Source organism: Camelus dromedarius, chromosome 7, assembly GCF_036321535.1.
Source record: "Camelus dromedarius isolate mCamDro1 chromosome 7, mCamDro1.pat, whole genome shotgun sequence".
NCBI lineage: Eukaryota > Metazoa > Chordata > Mammalia > Artiodactyla > Camelidae > Camelus > Camelus dromedarius.
The window spans coordinates 78,213,591-78,221,551 of record NC_087442.1 but is presented as its reverse complement, the minus strand read 5'-3'; positions in this window follow the sequence as shown (position 1 = coordinate 78,221,551).

The following is a 7,961-nucleotide window of genomic DNA, read 5'->3' as shown; positions in this document are numbered from 1 at the left end:
AAATGCTGGTGGGGCAGCCCAGCAGAGATACTGGGACCACAGTTTAATATGTGGATCCAGAAGGCTGCAGTTGGAAATCTGGAAGTCCCTGGGGGCCATGGGACTCGTGTTAAGGTAAGAGGGTAGACAGAGAGAAGAGAAGGGAGTCTAGGACAGAACCTTAGGAAATGCTAAAGAAAGGCTTGATGAGAGGAGCTGGCAAAGAAGCATGAGGTGAAAAATGGAGAGAAGTGTGATTTTTTTTTTTTAACTAACATTTTAAAAAGAGGATTTCCAGGAAGAGTAGTCGGCATGGTCAAATGCTAAGAGGTTCAGTAAGCTGAAGATTCAAAATACTCATTGGATTTAGCAACTTAGGGGTTACTGCTCTTAGCCAGAGTGGTAGGGCAGAAATGAGAGTGAAAACAGAAGCCTATGGCCGGAGTTGGGGGAGCTTCCTGGCACGGGCCTCAGTCGTACCATGAGTTGGCCTGTGCACCACGCTTTTACAGCTCATGAGCGCTCCATAAGGTGAGCCAGCCAAGAAGTAACACCTCTGAACACCCATCTAAACTGGTAGGTAAAATGTCAGAAAGATAACTCTTGCTGAGATTTTTTTTTTTTTACTTCTATATACACATCTGCTGTGCAAATCTCTGCAAACCAATGAAACACACACACTCACACACACACACACGTGCAATGAGCGGTGTAATCTCACAAGGAACTTGAGGAAGCTGTTGTCATCATCCCATCTGCTGATCAGAGTCTCAAAGGTCAAGACCACATTGGAGTCTTTCTATTGTTGTAAAAGTTAATGAAAGTTAATTATTAAAGCTGACAGAAAGATGATCTTCCCACTGCCGTACGTAACCTATATATAGACATCCCTGTACATATGGATGCAAGCAGAACCCATAGACCTAAGTGGACAGACACTGCCTCTAAGAACTGGGCTATTTCCCACCATCGCTCAAATGCCTCAATGAGTGTGAATCAGGTAGGAACCAAATTTATGATCATTTTACTCAAACTGGTTTTTTGTTCCTTGAAAATGGTGTCTTTTCTGATCAAAACCTATTCAAAAGTTCAGGCTGCATTCTTGACTTGATTCCATGAGCAGGAATATTCTGAATGATTCCACTAACAATAGGCTAGAAGTGTTAGTCTGGAGCCTTAGCAATGTGAAGTAAATATTTGAGTAGGTTTTGATTTGACCGAGTAAATGTTTGTATGCATTGTTAAGTTTTCAATAGACTTTTCAAAGATAGCAGGGGTTTTTGCTTTCATTATTTACAGATTCCTTAAATCTGCACCCAAATTTGACTTTTTAAGTAGACCATCTGTCCTGAAGTTTGGCAAATAAAGCAAGCTTTTAGGAAAGTTTTTTCCAGGAGACAGAGTGATCTAGTAGAAGGTGTTGAGAAAAGTCTTTTGGTCCAGAAGTAAAGGATTTATCTGCCTAGAAAGTCCGAGAAGGGAAATATGGGAGAGGAGAAAAGGGAATAGGAGCAAGTAGGGTGGACAGTGAAAAAGGAAGAGAGATCGAGAAGAAAAAGTCATTGGGGAAGATATCTTAATGGTAGAGTCCTGACATCCATGACGATGGATTAGAGTGTCATTTGCAACAATTGGAAAGAATTAGAGTGTCATATGCAACAATTAGTATTACACTGTGCAGGGGTACTTTTCCTACAGATTTCCAGTCCTAACAAGAAAATTTATTGCATGTTTTAATATGTCAGAAGACGATAACACAACATTTTTCAAATGTGAGAATGAGAAAGAACTTATTAAATCTTTGGACTAAATAATTCTCTTTTTCAAAGTAAATTTGTCATTCAGAGGAACAGTGTAGTAAAAGTTGGCCACATAAAGATTATTCCTACTGGGACATTAGGGAGCAAGTATTTGATTTCAGAAAAAAAGGAGTTTCCAGTGGATTCATACACCCCTTGCCTCCTCCACCTGGATAAATGAATAAGCAAGTATTTAAATAAAGAAACAAATAGCTCAGTATCTACTAAACAGCTTATATTTGACTAAGGAACAAAGCAGTTCACAAAGTGAGAATGGATATTTTGTTTGGTTTTGAGGGGGGAGGTAATTAAGTCTCTTTCTTTCTTTCCTTATTTTAATGGAGGTACTGGGGAGCGAACCTCCTGCGTACTAAGCATGCGCTCCACCTCTGAGCTATACCCATCTCCTGGATATCTTTTAATTACTAGAATAAATGAGTTACAGCTTGGTCCAGCTTCTCTCCATAATGAAGGTCCTTGGTTCTCCAAACAAGGAGAAAAGAAGGGCCTTCCACCAGCATCTGTTTCACTTTGTTGGGTCGCAAAGAGGAGAATAAACCGATTCACTTCCATGAGATTGAACCCCAGGCTCCCCAGGCTCACATTTTGTGTTGTGAAGAGTTTGGCAGGAGGGGCTCCTACCAGCAGGGGCAAGAGCACTGCAGGGGCCGCATCTGGAGCTCTGATCTCTTGCTTTGTCTCTCTCGCGGATCAGGGTGAATGGGCACCTCCAGACCAAAAGGCAGAGAAGAGAGTCTATCGGAGGGAATCATTTACAAGACTTGGCTTCTTGTCCAGGCTCTGTCACTCGCCACCTGTGAGACTTGGGGAAGTCTTACATCTTCTCTGACCTCAATGTCTTGATCTGTCCATTGGTGATAATGATGCCTACCTTTTCTGCCTACTTCACAGGATCATGCTCAAGGGAGAAAAACGAAAGGGCTTAGGAAAAGGCAAAGGCTTATAGCAAGTCAAGGGGTTCTCTCTATTATGTTGTGTTATGTTTGTTCTCTTTATTATGTTGCTTATTATTAGTGGGTCTGAGATTCCTTCCTACGGCACAAGTTAACATTTCTCTAACATTTGAGCCTTTTGGCCAACAAAGTCTTCTCCCATGTTTGGATCACAAGCCTTTGAACATGATGTGTTCATTCCCCACTGCTTTCTCATCCTCTCTTTCAAATGTACCTATTCTTTAAGGTCTAACTCAAGACCCCCAGTTCCTTGATGAAATTTTCCTCAACTCCAACCCAAAATCACATCCTTTCTTCTTACAGTTTATTATCTGTACCAGTCATTTGTGGCACTCCTTCTGTGCAAGTAAACTTGGCATCATTTGGACATGTATTGTTCATAGTTCAGTTTATTTCAACAAACCTTTCGGAGTAATTACTGGGTTATAGGTACAATGCAAAAGGGGGAAAAGTGATTAAGATCTGGGCCTTGTCCTTGGGGAACAGAGTCTTATTGGCAGAGAAACTTATAAACAAATATTGATAATACAGTACACTATCAGATAGAAATACACACAAGGTGTGGACGAGAAGGAAATGATTAACTCTTTTTAGGGGATTCCATGAAGCCTTTACAGCATCGACTTATCTTACACAGTTATGTTAAGAACAAAGTTTCTAACAAACAATAGGATGATAAATGCTCAAGGAACAAAGGGACAAATCAATGGTCAGGGACAGCTGAGTATTTTTAAGGGTGAATTGGAATTTACCAGGTGTCAGAGGAGAAGAACACAGATAAAGGAAATAATGTATGCAAAGGGGTGCGGATGTAAAATACCATGGTGTGTTAAGAAATTGCTGTAATTGGAAGGAGGAGGTGGAGTGAAGAAGATTGTGAGATTGGCCAGAGCCAAAATATGAAGGGCCTTGTACACCATGCTAAGAAGCTTGGGTAGGTAGATGCTTTAAAATTATGTTCAGATGAATGGGTGAGAATGGAAAACTGCGAATTCTGGGTAAGCTCAGAATAAACATGAAGTCATAGAAAAGATGGCGACACTAACATTTTCCCACAGGTTCCAGTTGACTCTATCATGTAGGGCCTACACAGTCGATATTAAACTTAGCCCTGAAGCCATTATCCATGCAATTAAAGCTAAGAAGGCTCTCCTTACACACCTTACTTTCAGTCTTGACAAGGCCCTACAAGGAAGGTCATCCCTCGTTTCACCATTAGTAAAACTAAGGCTTCAAGCACTTGCCCACAGAACACAGTTAAGTGATGGCAAAGCAAGGATGTGAAGGCAGGTCTACTTTGCTGCCAAATTCTCACTCTTTTCTGCTGCACCTCCCAGCTAAATTAGATTTGACTTAGTTTTTCAGCAGTGTAGCCAATAATAATTGCCAATAAAAAGAGTCATCAATAGTAGTAATAATAATGCTTAGAGCCTGAACTAAGATTAAGATAAAACTGAGCTAAGCTCCTAGAAGATAAGACCACTATAAATTAAATAAGCCACATAAACAGACTTCTTGAATAAGCAATACAAGACACCTGTTAACATTCTTGCTCACTAGGAGCTGCATAAATCATCCATAATTTTTTGGCAAAAAAAAAAAAAAAATCCAAAATCTTTTCCTTTAATTGTCTCACCTTGGGACTCTTTGGAGATACTGTCTCCACGCCCTTAGCATCCTCATTCCAGCCCCATCATCCTTAATTGCCTTCCATGTCAGAGTATCCCCTCTTCCGGGGGAGGACTCTGGCTTCGAAGACAATCTAGAAGGGTTTGTGAGATGCTGATAGTTTTCAAAGGATCGTGACTAAAGGGTAGGGGGAAACAGGAGTGGTTTTTTTATGTTCTGAATTATAACAGATCCATTTATTTCTCCCAACGAAAGAGCTGCTGGGTTCGGGTTCACATCTATACCATAGCTTAATTAATTAATTACCCCACTGTGTTTCAGAAGTGACCGAAGCACACAAGAATCACAGCATTGAACTAGACGTTAGAGCCTGCCCCAGCCTCTGACCCCTTCTGACCTCTCTTCATCAACATCTGCACCGACACCCTTCCCACCCGCCTCCACTCCCACCCCCGCCCCCGCCCCAAGCCCGGTTACTCCTAACCACCACCCTGGCACGCTCCGATATGATGCCATCATCTCCCTGCTTCCATCCAGCTTGACAGCAACCAGAATGCGGATGTGTGTGCCGTGCTTTCCTGGTTCCTTTTTGCCCTTTGGATTGGGGTCCCTGTGAAGGTTCTCACTGAGCAATTACTCTGCTTGTTCCCGACCTTTCCCCCAAGTCTAGCCAGCAAGACACAGCTGTATTTCCCTTTTTCCAAGGGTCAGTTCATGAAATAGGGCTGGTCTACCTCTGGTTTTCCGCTGACAGGCACCGGGTGTCTGGAGCTCCTAGTGAGGGGCGGCGACCCTGCGAGCCCGCCTTGCGCGGGAGTGGGGAGGGATCTGCCGCGACTGGGGAGCGGCCGGGAGACGCTCAGCACAGCTGCTTGCCTCCTGGTTTCCAAGGACCACCAATTAAAGAAAAATACGAGCATCACTTGTGAGCATCTTGGTTCAAATCAGTTGTTTCCTGCAGAAAGGGCAGACCTCTGAAAGACCAGAACACTGGCTGGATACATGCTGAGACGTAGAAAGGTCAGGGCCATTGACACTTCTCCAGGCAGTGGGGCGGGGCAGAATGGAGGTGCCCAGGTAACTGGCAGCCAGGCGATGACAGTGCTGGGCTGAGCTGGGGATGTGGGGAGCTCTGCAGGGGCGGGGGCGGGAGCGGGGCGGCTAGGGCGACGGCTAATGCACATATCATCCCTAATTCCTAGAAATGTCAAAATGTTACTAATAAACCAGAATAATTGAATTGGAAAAAACAGCCCAGAAATTAATCCCAAGATTAAATTTCTGCTCAGAAAAAAGAAAAAAAATAAAAGCAGAGAATAACATGTACATGACTAAGCCATAGGGCCAAGGTATGTAGTTATATGTATGTATATGTGTGTGTACATGCATGTCTATGTATGTAATATGTATATAATAAAGGCAAAACAATTAAAAGAACACATCGTAGGAAAGGTAGTTAAGAGTGGAACTGTATACAAATCAAGGCTTAACGTTGAAAAATTATTAGGAGGAGAAATCCCTGAGAATGAATTTCAATCCCCCCAAAGCCACTGACACCCTAAGGAACCCAGAGAAAAATGTGAGGCATGAAGATAAAACAGAACATGAAAAGGTGGACATTAATATGAGTGTAATATTTGAAACTGGACTTGTGATTCTAGGAACCAAGAAAATTTTTTCCAAGAATTTCTGGGGAAAAGGTAATTTGTTCAGGGCTGTTTTTTCTTTTTTTAAGTGAAGAAAAATCACCTTTAAATTCCTAACTAAAGTAGGTCATTCTCAAGAATCCCAGAAATGATGAAACGGAGAATGACATGAATTTATGAGTATCTGGAGCGTGTCTCAGCAGAGGCACCATCCAGGTGGTCGGCTCAGTGGCTCAGATGGTTGATTGCTCGTGGAATAGGAGGCAGCAGCTTTGGGAAGCAGAGATGACAGCAAAGAGAAAACCGTAAGACTGGAATTGTGACCCTCGAGGCCTCTTGCTCTGAATTCTGGAACGATTTCTCAAACCACCCTGATTCCAGCCCTCCAGCGTTCCCCTTGTGTGAGGTGGAGACATTTTCCAGGCTGTGGCAGGATGCCCCGAGCTCAGACCTTTGACCCACTAAAGAGCCAGCTATGATCATCCTCAGGGAAGGAAGCTTCATAACGATGAAGTTTTATCTGCCATCATCATCACTGGCAAAAAAAAAAAAAAAAAAAAAGATTAGACCATGACTTAGCAGAGAAAACACACATATAGAAATAAAGGAAGAAAAAAAAGTACTTTCAGGATCTTTCTTAAGGAAGAGAACTAATGAGTTTCTGTGAACAACTTGGTGAAAATACGAGTAAAGCAATAAAAGAGTGGCATCCTTTTTTCCCCCTCTATCCATGGCAGCATCTGCCAGAAATAAAATGCACGCTACCGAAGTATTCTTCATCCTAAGGTTGGCTAGGTTGTATATCTCGCAGGATTAAAGCTGTTCTTGAAAGACAGCCTCTACAAAAGACTTCAGGTGCCAGGAGTCACTAACGTGGATAAGATCTTCCGTTAATGCCCCAACCGTATAGTTGGTAATTGGCAAATGAGGACAAAAATCCGTGCTCTGCACAGCAATGAGTATAGCCAACCCCAATTCACGTCCAAGTTCTTCTGACAATGGGAAGTACTATATAGTGAGTGGGGTGTGACACCTGGAACTGGGGGTGCAGAGGTGGGATGGGACAGAGATGAGAAGCAGGGAAGACAAGCAGCTTGGGGTCAGAGGGGGCTCAGAAAGAATAGCAAAGGGGGTCTAACAGTTGTAACAAAGTTCAAGGGGACTCAAATTCTGGAGGTCAAGCCAGAGGGTGGGGCAGAAGCACTACCTCATGGTCAGAAAAAGTCCATAGAAAGGACTTTGGAGGAAGCTAGGGAATGGGAGCAGGGGAAGAAATAGGTGTCAGGGAGAGATCAGTGGGGCCAGAAGTTGAGGCCAGCATCTGACTCCCGGTTATAGCGTGAGCTCTGCAAACACACTGAAAGTCCCCTAAGCTACGGGAGAGCGCCATGTGACAAGGTACAGTCTAGTTTGAGATAATTCCAGTAATAACTGTGATTGGGGTCAGGGAACAAAACCCTGGGTATTACGGGTAGTAGCAGAGAACCAAGATCAGAGGGGAAAAGTGCTAACAGTTAGTCAGGAGGTTCTTCAATTATGTGCACATTGGGCAGTAGAGAGGCTGAGTGTTGCAGAATAGCAAAATCTAAAAACACAGGTCGCATTTTTGACACCATTGTAGCTGTGTGACCTGAAGCAAAAAATACTTAGATTTTTGTGGGGAGGAGTGTGCTATTTATTACATTCTCATTTGTAAGAAGAGGACAGTATTAACCATAGAAAGTGCCTCAAAAGCTTGTGAGGGCTAAATAGGTAAGGTGCCTTAAGAGCATTTGCAAAACTGATCTTTTGACTATAATAAAAGCAGAATTGAGATAAGAACAAAAAACTTAAACACCTTGTGCAGGAAATGCCAATAGTTAGAATAATAACTACCATTTAGTGAATGCCTGTAGTGTGCTAGGTGCAGTGCTGGATGCTCTGAAAATGTTCTC